The sequence below is a fragment of the Stenella coeruleoalba genome, assembly GCF_951394435.1.
Source record: "Stenella coeruleoalba genome assembly, chromosome: 5".
Classification (NCBI taxonomy): Eukaryota; Metazoa; Chordata; class Mammalia; order Artiodactyla; family Delphinidae; genus Stenella; species Stenella coeruleoalba.
In genome coordinates this window covers 14,188,414-14,211,165 of record NC_137150.1, presented here as the reverse complement: position 1 = coordinate 14,211,165, position 22,752 = coordinate 14,188,414, and the positions used below count along the sequence as shown (strand labels likewise).

General features: G+C 35.9%; 1 long non-coding RNA gene across 1 annotated transcript in view; it reads left to right on the top strand.

The window, feature by feature from the left end:
• Positions 1-22,752, top strand: part of LOC307187006 — a 316,216-nt gene that overhangs the window by 57,711 nt on the left and 235,753 nt on the right. The window contains exon 2 of the long non-coding RNA XR_013828525.1: positions 18,264-18,378. This is a non-coding gene — a long non-coding RNA (uncharacterized lncRNA). The remainder of the gene's footprint in view (positions 1-18,263; positions 18,379-22,752) is intronic.

Below are 22,752 nucleotides of genomic sequence, written 5' to 3'. Positions count from 1 at the left end.
TTTTATTCAGTGCAATATTATGTGAAGCTTCCAAAAGATCAAGACATGATATCATCCTGGACATTGGGTCCATCTGGATAATGTGGGCTAATTAATCTTCCCATCTCTTAATTTATTCACATCTGCAATGTGACTAAATGGAAAGTAATGTATACCAGGTTTCAGGGAAGGTAATATATACCAGATTTCAGGGATTAGGACGTGGCCATCTTTGGGGGCTGAGGGGCATTATACTGTATATTTCACATCTCTACTGGGCAAAAGTCCACAGATTAACCTCTTTCTCTACAGTTTTGTAAATGGCTCAGTCAATAGAAAGTCTAGCTCAGTACTGTGTTTAAAGAATACTTAGCAATCTCTTTCATCTATTTCTGAGTTTCAGATAATTTGTTTAGTCATTTAGAATCAAGTTGGTTTCTTTTTTTTTTAGGGAAAGGCTGCAAATTCACTGAAAACAACAGAAAAGAGACACATTTTTGGAGGATAAGACTATTACTTGGAAGAGGAGCTCTGGCTTTAATTTACTAAATAATTTTGTTTAAAAGACCTCATGTGATTCTGCTATGGAGATTCTGTAGCTACCTTTGTTTTACTCCAGCTTCAAAAGATAGGATAAATGAGCAAAAAGAGTGAGCAGTGCATATACAATCCCATGTCTCACACCATCTGAAAAATTATCAGCATATCACAAAGAGAATGCTCATAACAATTGCTCAAAATCATAAAAGGAGTAAATCATACCAGATATTTTTAAAAAGCTTTCTATTTTTGAAAGATTTCTTTAAAAAAGTTGTTTTTTTTTAAAGTTAAGCAGTTATGATATAAAGATCCACTATCAATTAAAGGGTTCATTACTCAATGCTGGGTGAAAATTTGACAGTTGTTTTGGAAAACTACTATTAAATTTCTAGGATGTGTGACTTTATTTGTGACCTGGCTTGGAATGTTGGCCTTGATTTATATGGTTTATTAACTGATTATTAGAACATGAGCCATTTGTTAGGTGGAAATTATTCTGTATTTACACACATAAATATTTTTAAATTGGAATTAAGTGATTATGAAAAATGGGCATTTTATAGTTGAGGTTTTATGGATGATAACAATAAAAACCTCATGGGGCAGCAGTGTATCTTAGTACTTTGTATGTATGTTGTTGGTTTACTGTATTCATTGTTAAAGCCAGTCTTGTGGATCCTGCTACATGTTGCATCTACTTATTTATTAATAATTTTCAGCTGATGCTTGTTCTAGCGGTCCCAGGTGTGAGCTTTGCTGCTTTCTCTGATTCTGCTGGAAGTGAGAGAAATGAGACTGGATCTAGGATAGCAGAAGGAACCAGTGGAACTAGTCTCTTTCTTTTTTATGATATTCCAGAATCCAATGTGCAGGATTGTGTGCCCAGCCTTTGTGCATGCTTCTAGAGCTCTTGTTTATGGCTGCTGAATATCAGACACTCTAAATCCCCCTAACATTCCTACAAAAAGTAGCTTGTTAGCAATGTAAATGTTCAGGGAGCCATGAAGTAAGTACACAGGGCACTGGGTTTTCAGGCATTTGTTCATTTCAGCTGATGAATATTTAATACTATTGAGCACTTGGAAAAAATGTAAAAGCTTTGCTAAAAATCCAATTTTAACAATTAGGGCTTCTTGTGCATTCTTGTCCTGAAAGTCTGAAATTTATAATATTGGATGGCTAAAGAGGGAAAATAGGTTTTAAGTCTGTTACTGGAAATTACTTGGGAGTTTTTTGGAAGGTGGTGAATAATAAGTGAATAATAAGGCTTGTCTCTCTGTGGAAACAAGAGCCTCTTGGGTCTGCCACTGACCACTGGCAAAAAGTGCTCTAATGTTCTTATTTTATTCCCAAGTCTCTGATAGTGATGGTAATGGAGATTTTGTAATGAACAGACTAAATGACATCTCTTTTAATCTTCACAATTCTTTTTCTTACTCACAAGAATCTTAAAATCTATTAGTCAGAATTAACAAAATGGTGGACATATAATGGTAAAGATATCTTATTGAGTAGAGGTGGGGAGTGCTTTCACTTTCTCTTCTCCAAAATATCCCTGAGCAGTTACCCAATTCAACCACATGAATGTGTGTGCAGTAGTTTTCCCCTTCTCTGTTTTACATTTCATTATTCTTCACTCTGGCTCTCTAGTCAAGTGATCATCATTTCCAAATTTCCTGTCTTTTTCAGTGATACTTGGAATGATCTTACCTATTTAGTACTTGTGTCATGCTCTGTTCTTATATAAAGAATGGAGAATGGTGAGAAGAAAGTAAATGTTTTTCAATAATTTTAGGAAATGGAAAAAGACTGAGAGAAAGAAAACTTAAGGGAATGACAACTTAGCTCATCTGATACTTATGTGTATTAAAAATCAATCTTTTGTGTTGGGATAATTATTTTCATTCTTTTACAAAAGATAAGGGAAGATTTGGGAGGAAATGAGAAAGCACATTTGGAGATCCTGAAACTGGGGAGATCCTGAAAGCACTGACTGGACAGAACTGGGTGCAGCTTGATTTTGTTCTGAATTTGTACATTTACTCTCTATAACTTCTAAATCTTTTCTCAAAATGCCCAAGGAATGGAAGAAAGTGCTAGGGGGTCCAAATGGGAGACCAGAAGGAAAACTAAAGCCTCTCTGTTTATATTTTCATATATCACTCTTATTTTATGCTGCATTAAACATTTCATCTTCCTATTCAGTAAATCTTTCCCAGAAAAGTTAATTAGAATGGAACAGATGGCCTCAGACCTTGGACAAGATTTGCCAGAAACCAGTAGAAACTTCAAGGGAGAATTCACCCAAAACAAGGATTGCTTCTTGAAAACGTTTCTTGGGGACAAAAGGAGTAAATTATGCCAAGAAGAAATGATGCATTTTCTCAGCTCTGTTCACATCAGTACTGTTCCTGCATACTAGGACAAAACTGAAAATAAGTTATCTTTTCATTGAGGCCACAAGCTTTCATAGCTTGATGTAAATCAACCTATATAATAGTGACATTAAAGCCAGTAAAAGCAGAGTGAACTAACAAAGTCATTTCTCAGGATTTTCTTACCAAACCAATTGTCAATTATTATTCATAGCAATAAAACTTGCCACTTGCTGAACCAGTTTCTGTGAGAGGAGAACAAGAACAAAAGTGAAAGCAAGAGAAATATAGAAGATGCTTACAATTGTCAGTAAAAGAAAACCTCATTCAAAGTAGCTTAAATTTAAAAAAAAAAAGGATTATCTCAATAGACACAGAAAATGCATTTGGCAAAATCCAACTCCCTTTCATGGTAAAAACACTAAATGAATTGAAATAGAAGGGAACTTCCTCAACATGATAAAGATCATTTATGAAAAATCTACAGCTAGCATCATATTCAATGGTAAAAGAAAGCTTTCTCCCTTAGATCAGGAATGAGACAAGAATGCTCACTTTTGCCACTGCTATTCAACATCTGGAAGTCCTAGCTAAGGCAATTAGGCAAGTAAAAGAAATAAAAGGTACCCAAACTGAAAAGGAAGAAGTAGAATTATCTCTATTCACATGTCATGTTTCTATACATAGGACATCACAAAGAATCAACCAAAAAATTATTAGAACTAATAAAGAAATACAACAAAGTGGCAGGCCACAAGATAAACATACAAACCTCAGTTGTGTTTTTGTACACCAGCAAGAAAAAAATCTAAAGAAACTTAAGAACACAATTTCATACATAATAACATCCAAAATAATAGAATACTTAAGAATAAATTTAACCAAGAAGGTCAAAGTCTTATGAATTGAAAACTACAAGACATTGCTGAAAAAACTTAAAGATTTAATTACATTCAAAGGCATCCCATGTTCATGGATTGGAAAACAATATTGTTAAGATGGCAGTACCTTCCCAAATGATCTACAGATTCAATGGAATCTTTATCAAAATTCCAATGGACATTTTAGTGAAAATGGAAAAGCTGATCTTCAAATTTGCATTGAACTGCAGAAGGTCCAACATAGCCAAAAACAATATTGAAAAAGAAAAAGTTGGAGGACTCATGCTTCCTAAATTAAAAACTTGCTAACAAGCTACAGTAAAAGAAAGAAAAAACCAGAGTGGTACTGGCATAAGGATAGACATGTGAACCAAGGTATAGAATTGAGAATCCAGAAATAAACCCAAACATCTATGGTCAGTTGATTTTCAACAAGGGTACCAAGGTCATTCAATGGGGAAAATACAGTTTCTTTATCAAATGGTACTGAGACAACTGAAGAGCCACATGAAAAAGAATGAGGGTGAGTTCCTACTTCACTCCATACTGGCATACTTCATTTTATTTTGCTTTGCAGATAATGCGTTTTGTACAAATTGAAGGTTTGTGGCAACCCTGCATCAAGCAAGTATATCAGTGACATTTTTCCAACAGTGCTTTCTCACTTTTTATCTCTGTCACATTTTAGTAATTCTCACAATATTTCAAACTTTCTCATTATTATTGTGTTTGTTATATTGATCTGTGGTCAGTGATTTTTGATGTCGCTATTGTAATTGTTTGGGTGCCATGAATATAAGACAGTGAACTTAATTGATAAATGTTGTATGTGTTCTGACTGCTCCATTTATTGGCTGTTTTCCAATCTCCCTCTCCTTGGACCTCCCTCTTCCCTGAGACACAACAATATTGAAATTAGGCCAAATAATAACCATACAATGGTCTCTTAAGTGTTCAAGTGAAAGGAAGAGTCGCACATCTCTCACTTTATTGAGCTTCGATAAAAGTAAATCAAGAGCTAGACATGATTAAACTTAGTGAGGAAGGCATGTCAAAAGCTGAGTTAAGCCGAAAGGTAGGCCTCTTGTGCCAAACGGTTAGCCAACTTTTGACTGCAAAGGAAAAGTTCTTGAAGGCAATTAAAAGTGCTACTGCGATGAACACACAAATGACAATAAGAAAACAAAACAGCCTTATTGCTGATATGGAGCAAGCTTTACTGGTTTGGATAGAAGATCAAACCAGCCACAGTATTCCCTTAAACCAAAACCTAATCCAGAACCACGCCCTTAAACACTTCAATTCTGTGAAGGCTGAGGGAGATGAGGAAGCAGCAAAGTAAAGAGGTTAGTTCATGAGGTTTAAAGGAAGAAGCCATCTCCATAACATAAAAGTGCAAGGTGAAGCAACAAGGGCTAATATAGGCTGCAGCAAGTTATCCAGAAGATATAGCTAAGATAATTACTGAAGGTGGCCACATTAAGTAACAGATTTCAACATAGATTAAACAGCCTTATATTGGAAGAAGGTGCCATTTAGGACTTCATAGAGAGAAGTCAATGCGTGGATTCAAAGATTCAAAAGAACAGGCTGACTCTCTTGTTAGGGGCTAATGCAGCTGGTGACTTGAAGTTGAAGCCAATGCTCATTTTCATTTACAATTCTGAAAGTTTAAGGCCCTTGAGAATTATGCCAAATCTACTCTGCCTGTGCTCTGTAGGTGAAATAAAACCTGGATGAGAGCACATCTGTTACAACATTGTTTACTGAATATTTTAAGCCCACTGTTGAGACCTACTGCTCAGAAGAAAGATTCCTTTTAAAATATTACTGATTATTGACAATACAGCTGGTCACCCAAGAGCTCTGATGGAGATAGACATACAATGGGATTAATGTTTTTTCCTATCCTGCTAATACAACATCCAGTCTACAGCCCCTGTGTCAAGGAGTAATTTTGACTTTCAAGTCTTATTATTTAAGAAATACACTTCATAAGGCTATAGCTGTCATAGATAATTCCTCTGATGGATCTGGACAAAGTAAATTGAAAAGCTTCTGGAAAGGATTCACCATTATAGACACCATTAAGAACATTCATGATTCATGGGAAGAGGTCAAAATATCAACATTAACAGGAGTTTGGAAAAAATTGATTCCAACCCTCATGGATGACCTTGAGGGGTTCAAGACTTCAGGGGAGGCAATAACTATACATGTGGTAGAAATAGCAAGAGAAATAGAAGTAGAGCTTGATGATATGACTAAATTGCAATCTCTTGATAAAAACTTTAACAGGTAAGGAGTTGCTTCTTAAGGATGAGCAAAGAAAGTGCTTTCTTGAGATGGAATCTGCCCTTGGTGAATATGCTGTGAAGACTGTTGAAATGACAACAAAGGATTTAGGGTATTACATAAACTTAGTTGATAAAGCAGCACAGGATTTGAAGGATTGACTCCTATTTTGAAAGAAGTTCTACTGTGGGTAAAATGCTATCAAATGCTGCATGATACAGATAAATTGTTCATGAAAGAAAGAGCAAATTGATGCAGCAAACTTCATTGTTGTCTTATTTTAAGAAATTGCCACAGCCATTTCCAGCCTTTAGCAACCACCATCAACACTGAGGCAAAACCGTCCACCAGCAAAAAAGATTAGGAATCACTGAAGGCGCAGATGATTAGCAGTTGTTAAAGTATTTTTAAACTGAGGTATGTACATTTCTTTTTAGATATAATGATATTTTATTGCATACTTAATAGACTGCAGAATAGTGTAAACCTAACTTTTATATGCACTGGGAAACCAAAAAAATTGCGCAACTTGCTTTTTTGTAATATTTGCTTTATTGCAGTTGTTTGGAACCAAATCCACAATATCTCTGAGGTATGCCTGTATGCAAGTGTTACCTTAAATGGATCAACAACTTATATGTATGAGCTGAAACTATAAAACTATTAGAATAAAATATAGAAATAAATCTTCGTGACCTCAGATTTGGTAATAGATTCTTTGACATCAGAAGCATGGACAACAAAAGAAAAATGGATAAATTGGACTTCATAAATTTTAAAAGCTTTTTTTCTTCAAAAGGCACTATCAAGAAAGTATGAATGCAAGAAATACAAGAAAATATTTGCAAATCATATCTCTGATAAAGGTCTAGTATCCAGGATATATAAAGAGCTCCTGCAATTCAACAACAAAAAACCCCAAATAACCCAATTAACAAATGAGCACTGGATTTAACATTTCTCCAAAGATATACAAATGGTTAACAAGCACAAAAATCTGTTTAATTTCATTAATTTCTCCAAAGATATACAAATGGTTAACAAACACAAAAATCTGTTTAATTTCATTGAGCATTAACCAAATGCAAACCAAAACCACAATGAAGTATCACTTCACCCCACTAGGATGGCTATAATAAATTTTAAAAAATCAGACAGTAACAAGTGTTGATGAAGATGTTCAGAAATAGAACTCTTGTATATTGCTGATGAGGATGTAAAGTAGTGCAGCCACTGTGGAAACAGTGTGGTGGTTCCTTCAATGTTAAATGTAGAATTACCACATAACCCAGCAAGTCCATTCTTATGTATATACCCAAGAGAAATGAAAAAAATATGTCCACATAGAAACTGCTACTTAAATGTCTATAGCAGCATTATTCATAAAAGCCAAAAGGTGGAAACAACTGAAATGTCTATCCATAGATGAATGGATAAACAATGTGGTATTTTCATGCAATGGAATATAATTTTACTGTAAAAAGGATTGAAGAACTTGGATGAACCTTGAAACTGTTATACTAAGTGAAAGAAGCCAGACACAAAAGATCACATATTGTATGATTCCTTTTATATCAGATATTCAGAAGGCAAATTCAGAGACAGAAAGCCAAGGCCTTGGGGACTGGGGGCAATAGGAACTGATTACTTAAAGAATATGATGTATTCTTCAAGGACATATTAATCAGAGTTCTCCAGAGAAGCAAAAGGAATAGAATGTGTGTGTGTTTGTGTGTTTGTGTGTGTGTGTGTGTGTGTGTGTGTGTGTGTGTGTGTGTGTGTGTGTGTGTATATATATCAGAAAGAAATTTATTTTAATAAATTGGCTCATGTAATTATAGAGGTTGGCAACCCCAAAATTTGCAAGGTGGGTAGGCAGGCTGGAAACCCAGGGAAGAGTAGATGCAGTTGAAGTCTAAAGGCCATCTGCTGGCAGAATTCCCTCTTGCTTGGGGAGATCAATCTTTTGTTCTATTGAGGACAACAAATGATTGGATGAGGCTTCACATAATGAAGGGCAATCTGCTTTACTTAAAGTCCACTGATTTAAATATTAATCTTACCCAAAACACACTCACAGAAACATCCAGAATAATATGTGACCAAATATCAAAGCACCATGGTCCAGCCAAGTTGACACATTAAACTAACCATCACATGAGGTGATGAAAAAGTTCTGAAACTAGAGAGAGGTAGTGGTTGCACAATATTGTGAATGCACTAAATACCACTGAACTATACACTTTAAAATGGTTACTTGTGAATGGAAAGGAGACCAAGATGGCAGATAGGAGGATGCTGAGCTAATCTCCCCCCACAAACACATCAAAAAAAATCTACCTATGGAGCAACTCTCACTGGAAACAAATTGGAGATTGGCAGGAAGATTCTGCTATAACCAAGGCTGCAAAGAAACACTCACATGGAATTGGGTAGGAAAAGAGGAGAAGCAATCAGATTGAGACCTTTAACTCTAGCAGGGGACACAGAAGAGGAGGGAGATATCAGAGGCTTGGAGCTCCTCCCTGGGGAGTGAGGGATTGGAGCCACATATTGGACACCCCACTCCTAAGGTTCAACACCAGGAAGATGAATCCCCTTAGCTGGTTTGAAAACCAGTACGACTTACAGGATAGCTGTTAGAAGCTAAGACCCCACTCGTGAAGAATGTATGCACATGCTTACTCCTGGGAATGGGGCGGAGGAAGCAGGTTGACATTGTCTGGAGCTCTGGCCGGTTTCCCATGAATGCCCCAGCAAGGGTCTCAGCCCACATTGGGCACCTACTCCAACCCCTCTTGTTCCATTGCAGCTCCCCACTAGGGCAAAAGCTGCTGTTGCTGAGGAAAGTGTGCACTTACAGGGGACATAGCTGACTTGGATCCAGCCCTGCCTGTGAACATTGCTGGTGCTTGTGGCGGTGGTGGATTGGGAGCTGTCTGGAGCTCTGATTGGCGTGCTGGGACCATCCCAGTGTGTGCCCTGGCCCATGCCAGGAGCCCCTTCCAGCCTCTCTTGCTCTGGGACTGCTCCCTACTGGGGTGAAAGTGCCATTGCTGGGATGGGGGAGAACACACACTTATAAGGAATGGAACCAGCTCAGACCCAACCCTCCGGGCTTCTGTACCATCAGCTTGGGACCCAACCCCACTCCCAATAGGGTGGTGATGGCCACTGAGCATAGGAGAATCCCTGGCTCATACCTGGCTCTGGCTCTAGGCCCTCCATCTCCAGCCCCACCTCCCATCCAGGTGATAGCTGCCAGCAAACCCAGGGAAAGATGTGACCTGTGCTTATATCACATCCAGCTCTCTCACCAAAGCCACTGGGCACACACAGACTGCATGGGGATGCTCTCATACAAGGAAACTCCTTCAAGACTGGGATGGGTAGCTGTTTCACCTAATTTCATAGAGACAGAGAAAGTTAAACAAAATGAGAAGACAGAGGAATTTGATTCAAATGAAAAAACAAAAACCCCCCCTGAAAAAACAACTAATGAAACAGGTACATAATTTACCAGGTAAAGATTTCAGAACATTAGCAATAGAAATGGTAACTGAAAATGGGAAAAGAATAGATGAACACAGGGAGAATTTTAACAAGAAACTAGAAAATATAAAAAAGAACCAGTCAGAGCTAAAGAACACAATAACTGAAATGAAAAACACACTAGAAGGAATTAACAGCAGACTAGGTGGTACAGAAGAATGCAGAAGTGTTCTGGAAGATAGAATAATGGAAATCACCCAATCAGAACAGCAAAAAGTAAAACAAATATAAAAATAAGGACAGTTTATGGGACTGCTAGGACAACATCAAGTGTGCTAACATTCACATTGTAGGGTTCCGAGAAGAAGAGAAAAAGGGGTAGAAAATGTACATGATAAAATTATGACTCAAAACTTTTTGAAGAAATAAAGATATCCAGGTACAGGATGCACAAGAATCCCAAACAAGATGAACTCAAAGAGACCCACACAAAGGCATATCTTAATTAAAATGGCAAAAATTAAAGACAGAGAATTTTAAAGGCAGCAAGAGAAAAACAGTCACATACAAGGGAACCCACATAAAACTATCAACTGTTTTTTCTGCAGAAACTTTGCAGGCCAGAAAGGAGTGGCATAATATGTTTAAAATATTGGAAGGGAAAAACCTGCAACCTAGGATAGTCTACCAGCAAGATTATCATTCAGAATTGAAAGAGAGATAAAGAACTTCTCAGACAAGCAAAAACTAAAGGAGTTCATCAATACTAAATCTACCCTAAAAGAAATTTTAAAGGTTTTTTTTCTAAGCGGAAAAGAAAAGGCCACAACAAGAAGTAAGAATTTATAGGAAAGGAAAAATCCCACTAGTAAAGGCATATATATAGTAAAGTCTGTGGATAACCACTTAAATAAGCTAATATGAAGGTTAAAAGACAAAAATTGTAAAATGAGCTATAACTGCAATAAACAGTTAAGGGATAGACAAGAAGATGTAAAATATGACATCAAAAGTACAAAACATGGGGGAGAGGAGTAAAAAATGCAGATCTTTTAGAATGTATCTGAACTTAAATGACCATCAGTTTAAAACAAGTAGATGTAATTAATAGGTCAACATATATGAATCCCTTGGCAGCCACAAATCAAAAACCTACGATAGATACACAAAAACTAGAGAGAAAAGAACACAAACGTAACACTAAAAAATCATCAAACCATAAGAGGAGAGACTAAAAGAAGAAGAAAAGAACAAAGAACTACAAAAACAACCAGAAAACAAGTAACAAAATAGCAATAAATACATACCTATCAATAATCACTTTGTGTCAGTAGATTAATATAGGATCCCCCAAAGCCTTCAGAGTCAAAAGTTTTACCCAGGATAGGTTTTTTTCTTTTAATTTTAGTTTTAAAACAATTTTACATTCACAGAAAGTTGCAAAAAAAAAAATGTGTATGAGTATGGGGAGTTTCTGTTTATCCTTCTTCCAATTTTCTCCAGTGAAAAAAGTGCACTTTTTTATAGTGCACTATCAAAACCGGCAATTGACATTGGTGAAATCTGTAGAGTTTATTCAGATCTCACTGATTTTACATGCACTCGTGTGTGTGTGTGTGTGTGTGTGTGTGTGTGTGTTTCTGAAATTTTATCTCGTGTAGGTTCTTGTAGCCACAACCAAACAAGATAAAGAACTGATCCATCACTACAACACACTCCCGTGAACTACCCCTTTACAGCCACAATCGCCTCCTCTCTTACCCTCCATAAACTTTGGTAACAACCAATCTATTCTCCACCTCTATAATTTTGATATTTCAACAGTGTTATATAAATGGCATCATACAGTATGCAACATTTTGAAGTTAGCTTTTTCCCCTCAGCATAATTCTCATAATTTGCATTCAAGTTGTTTCATGTACCAAGTTTGTTCTTCTTTATTGCTGAGTAGTATTCCATGGTATGGATATACCAGTTTGTTTAATCATTCCCCATTGAAGGATATATCTGGACTGTTTCCAGGTTTTGGCTATTACAAATAAAGGGGCTATGAACAATTGTGTATAGGTTTTTGTGTGAAAATACATTTTCATTTCTCTGGGATAAATGCGCAGGAGTGCAATGGCTAGGTCATATGATAGTTGCTTAGTTTTATAAGAAACTGCCAAAATGTTTTCCAGAATGACTGTACCATTTTACATTCCCAGCAGCAATGTATCTGTGATACAGTTTTTCTACATCCTCGTCAGAATTTAGTACTACCATTATTTTTTATTAGCCTTTCTGATAGGGATATAGTAACATCTCATTGTGGTTTGAATTTACATTTCCTTGATGGTTAATGTTATTTTCCATCTGTATATCCTCTTAATGTCTTTTTTTCAATTTTCTAACTGGAGTTTTGAGAGTTCTTCATATATTCTCGATTCAAGGCCTTTGTCAGATATGTGGCTTGCAAATATTTTCTCCAGGCTGCAGTTTATCTTTTCCTTCTCTTCACATAATCTTTCACAGAGCAAAAGTTTTTCATTTTGTTGAGGTGCAAATGATCAATTTATCATTTTATGTATTGTGTTTTTGGTGTTATAGGAAAGTTTTTAATCTTAAGTGTATAATTTCTTTATGATCCTCTGAAAAATGGAAAAATCCATGTGAGACATAGATGGACACTGGATGAATAGCAGATTAACCAGAATGCACTATTCCCTCACTATCTTGAGTAGGTGGGAGCATATGAAGAAATATTTTAAATTATAGAAGTTTAGTATGATATTGTGCTCATTCTTTAAAAAATTTTTTTTCTTGAAGTATAGTTGATTTACAACATTGTGTTAATTTCTGCTGTACAGCAAAGCAATTCAGTTTATATATATATATATATATATATATATTCTTTTTTTAATATTCTTTTCCATTATGGTTCATCATAGGATATTGCATATAGTTCTCTGTGCTATACAGTAGGCATTCTTAACTGAATCAGGAGCATAAAGAAGAATTTAGATGTTATTAAATAATATCTGCAAAATCACTATGCTGATTCACTGGCAAAAATGGTAAAAGACTATTTTACAAAAGTATGATTTTTGTCTAATTGTCTATTGAAGAATTATAATAAACTGGTTGAAAAAGTATTAGTTAGGGTACCTGATAAAATATGTAATTCTCAGTTAAACTTGAATTTCAGGTAAACGGCAAATACTTTTTTAGTATAAGCATGTTCCAAACACTGCATGAGACACACTAATACTAAAAAGTTATTTGATGTTTATCTGAAATTCAAGTTCAACTGTGAATGTCTTGGATTTTTATTTGCTAAATTTGGCAACCTTAAATGTAGTACACATTCTTTAATAAAATAGGTAGTAATGAACTATTTAATGAAACCCTCACAAATTAGATATGTTGAACAAATACTCTTTTCTATGAATTTAACTTTTCTTCTTCTTATTACATTTTGGGTTTACTCAATTGAAGTGGCATCTAAAAAGCATTACATGAGAATCAAAGAATAATAAAACTGGAATGAACCATAGAGATCACCTAGTTCAGTCCTTTCAATTTATAGATGAGAAAACTGAGACCTATAGGGCTACTGTAATTCCAGGGAGAGAAGTGAGAATAGATGTCCCCTTCATAACTTCCATCAGAGTTTCACAATTCCCCATAATATCAGAATATATTAAAAGTACAAGAATTTTACAACCCATGCCACTTAGGGACCTAATAATTTAAAACAAAAGGAAATTTTTCAAGAGTTGACATAACTCATTGTGTGTTTACAGGCATCTGCATTAACACATTAAGTAGAAAAAATACAAATACTTGCCTACATGAAGTTACTGTTCGTTTTACGAGGGGGATAGATATTTGAGAAGAGTTGAAGCAGTTACTTGGGGGTTCCAAATATGAGGGCAGAAAAATAAAGCCTTTTTAGTTAGTTTCACCTATTACTATCAGTAAATGGGAGCCCAAATCACCAGAAATAAGGATTCAAGGAAGAATACATGCTAAAGATATTTTTTATAACCAAGGGTATTCTGGGTGGCATATCTACATCATGCTTTGTTATGGGTTTGTCTCTTCTTTTCTTTCTCTTCATCTAATATCTGCTCATTCTTTCTCTTTTCTTTCTTAAATATTAAAAAAATCTCTCCATTCTCATGAAAAGCATATTACCAGAGGACTTCAGAGACATACACAAAATCTCTAAGAAGCACACATATTCTTTTAATATATACTTTAATTATTAAGTCCACCAAGTCTCAGTTCATTAAATGTTCTTTGAAAATATACATAGGTTCACAGCTGTGTGGATAATTGGAGAAAGTATCAATTATGTACAAGAAGAATGCAGTTTGATGGAATGTAGAACTGTAAAATAAAGGCAGCCAGACATTGGAGAAAAAGAGATGATAAAAGAAGCAAAGCTGTAAAGGTCAGATCAGATTGTGAGATGAAGTAATGATGGATTATTGAGCCTGTGTAAATGTGCAGAGGAAAAGCTCTGGCTGTCTAGTGTGGGAGGCAATGTTTTCTGCACTTAGCACTCAAAAGAAATGTAAACGTTTACCTCACAGCAAATGCTGAACTCATTTGTATTTATTCACATGATCTTCCCCTGTGTATTTCTATTTTGCATTTACATTCTTTGCAAAGAAAATGAAGTGTGCTCTCTCTGTGTCATTCAGTGTCCCCTCTCTCCCCCTTTATTTAAGGTAGGAATTTAGCTTTTCCAGCACTTTGGGGAATATATATTGTCCTTGCAGACCGCGACCTAGGTAGCTGAAGGAGCAGTCAGGGTTTTGCCTTTGGCTGATGAAAGGGCAGTTGAAATGCTCAGCAGTTACACTTTTGTCTCTGGGGATCTGCTTCTCATTCCAATCCATCCTCTTCTGTGTTTTGATTTTTTTTAAATTGGAGATTCAGGGGGCACAGAGAAACAAAGTTGTTAGGTTTCCCAACTCTACAGGGCTTTGGCTATCCGGTCCTTCATCATCTGGATGTTTAATTCCAAAAATGAGACTGGAAAGGATCCTAAAAAAGTCACCTTTCAAATTTGCGTATCGCCTTTCTCTCATCTATTCCTCAGTTAATATGAAGCCCTGGGCAAAGCCACCTTTTATTTATTTCAGTGGCAAGAAAGAAATGACTTTATTTAACTCTATCACTAATTTTTCTATCCTGTGGAAAGTCACTGTGTGTTTTTAAATGTGGGTGCTGAACATGAAAACAGAAAAAAATACTCTTATTATTCCTCCTTTTTCTTTAACTTTCAACATCATGTTTGTTGCCCTCACCACTGCTAAATTGAGAATAAAACTATCAGGAGGGAAGGGAAGGGATTCTGCAAGTAAAAGTTATTTTTGTTTAAAATGATTTTGAAAATTTATTTGACTCTAAAACTCATTAAGCATAATATAAAATGGATTAGCCATAGAAACCACTGGCATGCCTACTTTTCCAGTCTAAAATCCATTTTTTGAAAAAATCAAAATTGTACAAAATTATTGCAAAAGAAATATATCTGGGAGCAGAACATGATTATATTGAAAAGGTAATAAATGATGAAGAACAAGGGTCAAGAATCTCCTGAAATATGTTTATCTACATGTAGCCACATTAATTGAAATACTAATTATATATCAGCTGAAGTCTCAATTTTGTCTTAATAAGCAAGTAGTACATGATTCAGCTGATTGATGCTCAAAGCATTTATAATAAAACACTGTTATTCTGCTGGCTATATCTAATTTTCTGTTATTTCAAATAAATAGATAAAAATTAAAAATAATATGATTATTAGCATAAAAATGCGAAAGAGTCCTATCTGGACAAGATATAATCTTATTTTACTAAATTTAGAGTGGACAGTGGGAGAGAAGAGTCATCTAACCCAGTCTTTCTCAATCTTTACTGTGTATACAAATCTCTAGGGATCTTGTTAAAACACAGATTCTGATTCAGTCTGGGGTGGGACCTGAGATTCTGAATTTCTGAAAAGCTCCCCACTGATGTCTACACTTCTGGTCCTTGGACCATGCTTTGAGTGTCAAGAATCGAAAATTTAAGATATTTATATAATACCACAAATGTAAAGAAGAACCATAATACAAATAGGCTAACGTTAATGTTTTATTTTAAAGTAACTAAGAATAGTTTAGAAATTCTTCTGTTATAAAAACGTTAAAAATTATTACCTAGGGAGTTATTTATTTAGATCAATTTTGCATTGATTGCTCTCTTTAACAGCTAGAATATTTTGTTCCTTTAAGAACATCGACTGTGAAGAGCAAGCAGCCTTCCAGTATGTTTTATTAGGATTCCAGAGATCCGAATCTACTTCATATGTGTATTGATTATTGACTGAATAAATTTGACTGAATTATCTAAAAAGAATGTTTATTTCTACTCCAGACTATAGCATATGGTATAGGGCAATAGTTTTTAATCAGGAGTGATTTTTGTCCCCCAAGGGACATTAGGCCATGTCTAAAGATGTTTTTGGTTGTCACAACTTGGAGGGCTGTGGGGTGGGAAGATTTGCTACCGACACCGAATAGGTAGAGGCCAGGGATTCTGCTGAACATCCTACAGTGCACAGGAAAGCCCCTCACAACAAATAATAATCCAGCCAAAATGTCAGTAGTGCCAAGGTTAAGAAATCCTATTGTAGAGGATAAGAGAGATATGAATACGTCTCCTGCTTAAGGTGTACAGATATATATGAGGATGAAAGATTAACCTAAATGAAATAACTAGTGAATAAGTCTTGAACAGTGTGTAGATAGGGAAGTAGGAACAGGATAGTGGAAGACATCGATTTGCTGTACTATTGTCAGAACAATTTGTAGAAGAGACAGCTCAGGAAGAAAAGTGGGCAGGATTTAGTTTAATAAAGACTAGTGGAAAAATAAAACAAATTGGTGGATATAACAAAAAGAAACAAACTCACAGATACAGAGAAAAATACTAGTGGTTACCAGTGGGGGAGAGGAGAAGGAAGGGGGAGAAGCATGAAAGGGATAGGGGACTAAAATGTATAAACCACTATGTATAAAATGAGCTACAAGGATATACTGTACAACACAGGTAATATAGCCAATATTTTATAATAACTATAAATTGTGAAACACTATGTTGTCCACCTGAAACTTATATAATATTGTACATCAACTATACCTCAATTAAAAAAAGACTACTGGAACAAAAGATTTATACTTTTTCTAACAAAGTAAAGATGCTTCTCTTCTTTAAAACTGAAACTGTTAGCTTACTTGATAGGCAGTTTTGGAAATAAGCTTTTATAGAATTTTTTACTTGAAGGCAATTGAAGTCCCAACTTAATGAGCATGAAGTTACTGACTACGAGTGTGTCACGAACACATTCAAAGCATTTAACAACATTGCAACTTTCTAAAGAATGTTATTCATAGAAGAAACACCAAACAAATCAAAATATTTACTAGAAGTAGAAGACTGAAGTTTTTAAAATTGTACATCTAGGGCTTCCCTGGTGGCGCAGTGGTTAAGGGTCCGCTTGCCGATGCAGGGGACACGGGTTTGTGCCCCGGTCCGGGAGGATCCCGCATGCCGCGGAGCGGCTGGGCCCGTGAGCCATGGCCGCTGAGCCTGTGCGTCCAGAGCCTGTGCTCCACAATGGGAGAGGCCACAACAGTGAGCGGCCCGCGTGCCGCAAAAAAATTAAAAAAATAAAATAAAATAAAATTGTAATCTAATTGATTAGTTTATTTTATTTCTAATATCTCCATGGAGGTATGAAAATCCCAGAAGGAAAAAGAAAAAAAAACTGATCATGGTGAATGGGTGGGTTGGTAAAGTTGTACTTTCTTTTTATGTAGTAATTTTTTATTCCTGGGAGATATCATATTGTTCATAATATTTATAAATATTATAAGTATTTAATGAATATTACATAGGATAAAAATGAAAAATCCATTTAAAATAATAGATTCATATTGTGATATTATATGTTACTCTCTAAGATATTTCCAAAACATGGTGTGCAATAAGAAGTACATTTAGAGGAATACAGTTGATCCTCATTATTCACAGATTCCATATTTGCTAATTCACCTACTCACTAAAACTTATTATACCCTGAATCAGTACTCACAGTCCTGGTCATTTGTGGGTGGGTGCAGAGGAGCAAAAAATTTGAGTCACCCACCTCACACGTTCCCTTCCTAGTCTATTTACTGTCATGTTTTTTGAGATGTTTTTTTTTTGTTGGTTATTTCACCACTTCAAATGTCCCCCAACATAGTGCTGAGGTGATGCTGGGCAGGCTTCTAAGCACAGGAAGGCTGTGCTGTGCTTTGCAGATAAAATACGTGTCTTTGTTAAGCAGATTTCAGGCATGTGTTATAGCACTGCTGGTGGTGAGTTCAATGCTAATGAATCAACAATATATATTAAATTAAGTATCTATAAACAGAAACACAACGTTAGATACTGCTCAGTTGATCAAAATGTTATGAACAGAGGCTCAAATAAATCTAACCCTGTATTTCCTCAAGGGGCAAAGTTTCATTACTCACTAATTCAGTACTTGACAGTCTTCATCGAGACTTTATAGAATATAACTAACCACAAATAAGAAAAATTAACTGCATTAATATTATCTATAACAACCATTTTAGCTAACTGAATATTTTTACTTGATGCTTTCTTTTCATAGCATAAATGACAAGTTCCATCACGTCCATCATGGACCAGATGATACCATCTTTTGACTGGGTTATTGCAGTAGCCTCCACCCTGGTTCCCTATGCCTGTTCTCTACACAGCAGATTGTAAGTCATATTATTTCTTTTTTTTTAAATTCCCTTTCAATATATCCAGACTTGGGTTTGCTGGATCATGTGGAACTTTTATGTTAAATTTTTTGAGGAAACTCCGTACTCTTTTCCAATATTTATTTATTTATTTTAAACATCTTTATTGGAGTATAATTGCTTTACAGTGGTATGTTAGTGATCATGTGGAACTTTTATGTTAAATAGTTTGAGGAAACTCTGTACTCTTTTCCAATATTTATTTATTTTTTTAAACATCTTTATTGGAGTATAATTGCTTTACAATGGTATGTTAGTTTCTGCTTTATAACAAAGTGGATCAGTTATACATATACATATATCCCCATATCTCCTCCTTCTTGTGTATCCCTCCCACCCTCCCTATCCCACCCCTTTAGGTGGTCACAAAGCACCGAGCTGCTCTCCCTGTGCTATGCGGCTGCTTTCCACTAGCTAGCTGTTTTACATTTCCTAGTGTATATACGTCCATGCCACTCTCTCACTTTGTCCCAACTTACCCTTCCCCCTCCCCATATACTCAAGTCTATTCTCTAGTAGGTCTGCGTCTTTATTCCCTTCTTGCGCCTAGGTTCCTCATGACCTTTTTTTTTTTTAGATTCCATATATATGTGTTAGCATACTGTTTTTGTTTTTCTCTTTATGACTTACTCCACTCTGTATGACAGACTCTAGGTCCATCCACCTCACTACAAATAACTCAATTTCATTTCTTTAAATGGCTGAGTAATATTCCATTGTATATATGTGCCACATCTTCTTTATCCATTCACCTGTTGATGGACACTTAGGTTGCTTCCATGTCCTGGCTATTGTAAATAGAGCTGCAATGAACATTGTGGTACATGAATTTTTTTTTTTTTTTTTTTTTGCGGTACACGGGCCTCTCACTGTTGTGGCTTCTCCCGTTGCGGAGCACAGGCTCTGGACGCGCAGGATCAGTGGCCATGGCTCACAGGCCCAGCCACTCTGCGGCATGTGGGATCTTCCCGGACCGGGGCACGAACCCGTGTCCCCTGCATCGGCAGGCGGACTCTCAACCACTGCGCCACCAGGGAAGCCCATACATGAATTTTTTGAATTATGGTTTTCTCAGGCTGTGTGCCCAATAGTGGGATTGCTGGGTCATATGGTAGTTCTATTTTTAATTTTTTAAGGAACCTCCATGCTGTTCTCCATAGTGGCTGTTTCAATTTACATTCCCACCAACACTGCAAGAGTGTTCCCTTTTCTCCACACCCTCTCCAGCATTTATTGTTTGTAGATTTTTTGATGATGGCCATTCTGACTGGTGTGACATGATACCTCATTGTAGTTTTGATTTGCATTTCTCTAATGATTAATGATGTTGAGCCTTCTTTCATGTGTTTGTTGGCAATCTGTATATCTTCTTTGGACAAATGTCTGTTTAGGTCTTCTGCCCATTTTTGGATTGGGTTGTTTGTTTTTTTGATATTGAGCTGAATGAGCTGCTTGTAAATTTTGGAGATTAATCCTTTGTCAGTTGCTTCATTTGCAAATATTTTCTCCCATTCAGAGGGTTGTCTTTTCGTCTTGTTTATGGTTTCTTTTGCTGTGCAAAAGTGTTTAAGTTTCATTAGGTCCCATTTGTTTACTTTTGTTTTTATTTCCATATTCTCTAGGAGGTGGGTCAAAAAGGATCTTGCTGTGATTGATGTCAAAGAGTGTTCTGCCTATGTTTTCCTCTAAGAGTTTAATAGTGTCTGGCCTTACATTTAGGTCTTTAATCCATTTTGATTTCATTTTTGTGTATGGTGTTAGGGAGTGTTCTAATTTCATTCTTTTACATGTAGCTGTCCAGTTTCCCCAGCACCACTTATTGAAGAGGCTGTCTTTTTTCCACTGTATGTTCTTGCCTCATTTATCAAAGATAAGGTGACCATATGTGCATGGGTTTATCTCTGGGCTTTCTATCCTGTTCCATTGATCTATATTTCTGTTTTTGTGCCAGTACCATACTGTCTTGATTACTGTAGCTTTGTGGTATAGTCTGAAGTGAGGGAGCCTGATTCCTCGAGCTCCATTTTTCTTTCTCAAGATTGCTTTGGCTATTCGGGATCTTTTGTGTTTCTATACAAATTGTGAGATTTTTTTGTTCTAGTTCTGTGAAAAATGCCAGTGGTAGTTTGATAGGGATTGCACTGAATCTGTAGATTGCTTTGGGTAGTAGAGTCATTTTCACAATATTGATTCTTCCAATCCAAGAACATGGTCTAACTCTCCATCTATTTGTATCATCTTTAATTTCTTTCATCAGTGTCTTATAATTTTCTACATACAGGTCTTTTGTTTCCTTAGGTAGGTTTATTCCTAGATATTTTATTCTTTCTGTTGCATTGGTAAATGGGAGTGTTTTCTTAATTTCAATTTCAGATTTTTCATCATTAGTGTATAAGAATGCAAGAGATTTCTGTGCATTCGTTTTGTATCCTGCTACTTTACCAAATTCATTGATTAGCTCTAGTTGTTTTCTGGTAGCATCTTTAGGATTCTCTATGTATAGTATCGTTTCATCTGCAGTGACAGCTTTATTTCTTCTTTTCTGATTTGGATTCCTTTTATTTCTTTTTCTTCTCTGACTGCTGTGGCTAAATCTTCCAAAAGTATGTTGAATAATAGTGGTGAGAGTGGACAACCTTGTCTTGTTTCTGATCTTAGTGGAAATGGTTTCAGTTTTTCACCATTGAGGACGATGTCTGTGGGTTGTCACATATGGCCTTTCTTATGTTGAGGGAAGTTCCCTCTATGCCTACTTTCTGGAGGATTTTTACCATAAATGGGTGTTGAATTTTGTCGATAGCTTTCTCTGCATTTATTGAGATTATCATATGGATTTCTCCTTCAATTTGTTAATATGGTGTATCACATTGATTGATTTGTGTATATTGAAGAATCCTTGCATTCCTGGGATAAACCCCACTTGACCATAGTGTATGATCCTTTTAATGTGCTGTTGGATTCTGTTTGCTAGTATTTTGTTGAGGATTTTTGCATCTATGTTCATTAGTGATATTGGCCTGTAGTTTTCTTTCTTTGTGATATCTTTGTCTGGTTTTGGCATCAGGGTGATGGTGGACTCGTAGAATGAGTTTGGGAGTGTTCCTCCCTCTGCTATATTTTCGAAGAGTTTGAGAAGGATAGGTGTTAGCTCTTCTCTAAATGTTTGGTGAAAATCACTTGCGAAGCCATCTGGTCCTGGACTTTTGTTTGTTGGAAGATTTTTAATCACAGTTTCAATTTCAGTGCTTGTGATTGGTCTGTTCATATTTTCTACTTCTTCCTGGTTCAGTCTTGGAAGGTTGTGCATTTCTAAGAATTTGTCCATTTCTTCCAGGTTGTCCATTTTATTGGCACAGAGTTGCTTTTATTAATCACTCATGATCCTTTGTATTTCTGCAGTGTCAGTTGTTACTTCTCCTTTTTCATTTCTAATTCTATTGATTTGAGTCTTCTCCCTTTTTTCCCTGATCAGTCTGGCTAATGGTTTATCAATTTTGTTTATCTTCTCAAAGAACCAGCTTTTAGTTTTATTTATCTTTGCTATCGTTCCCTTCGTTTCTTTTTCATTTATTTCTGATCTGATCTTTATGATTTCTTTCCTTCTGCTTACTTTGGGGTTTTTTGTTCTCCTTTCTCTAATTGCTTTAGGTGTAAGGTTAAGTTGTTTATTTGAGATGTTTCTTGTTTCTTGTGGTAGGATTGTATTGCTATAAACTTCCCTGTTAGAACAGCATTTGCTGCATCCCATAGGTTTTGGGTCGTCGTGTTTTCATTGTCATTTGTTTCTAGGTATTTTTTGATTTCCTCTTTAATTTCTTCAGTGATCTCTTGGTTATTAAGTAGTGTATTGTTTAGCCTCCGTGTGTTTGTATATTTTACAGATTTTTTCCTGTAATTGATATCTAGTCTCATAGTGTTGTGGTCAGAATAGATACTTGATACAATTTCAATTTTCTTAAATTTACCAAGGCTTGATTTGTGACCCAAGTTATGATCTATCCTGGAGAATGTTCCATGAACACCTGAGAAGAAAGTGTATTCTGTTGTTTTTGGATGGAATATCCTATAAATATCAATTAAGTCCATCTTGTTTAATGTATCATTTAAAGCTTGTGTTTCCTTATTTATTTTCATTTTGGATGATCTGTCCATTGGTGAGAGTGGGGTGTTAAAGTCCCCTACTATGATTGTGTTACTGTCGATTTCCCCTTTTATGGCTGTTAGCATTTGCCTTATGTATTGAGGTGCTCCTATGTGGGGTGCATAAATATTTACAATTGCTATATCTTCTTCTTGGATTGATCCCTTGATCATTATGTAGTGTCCTTCTTT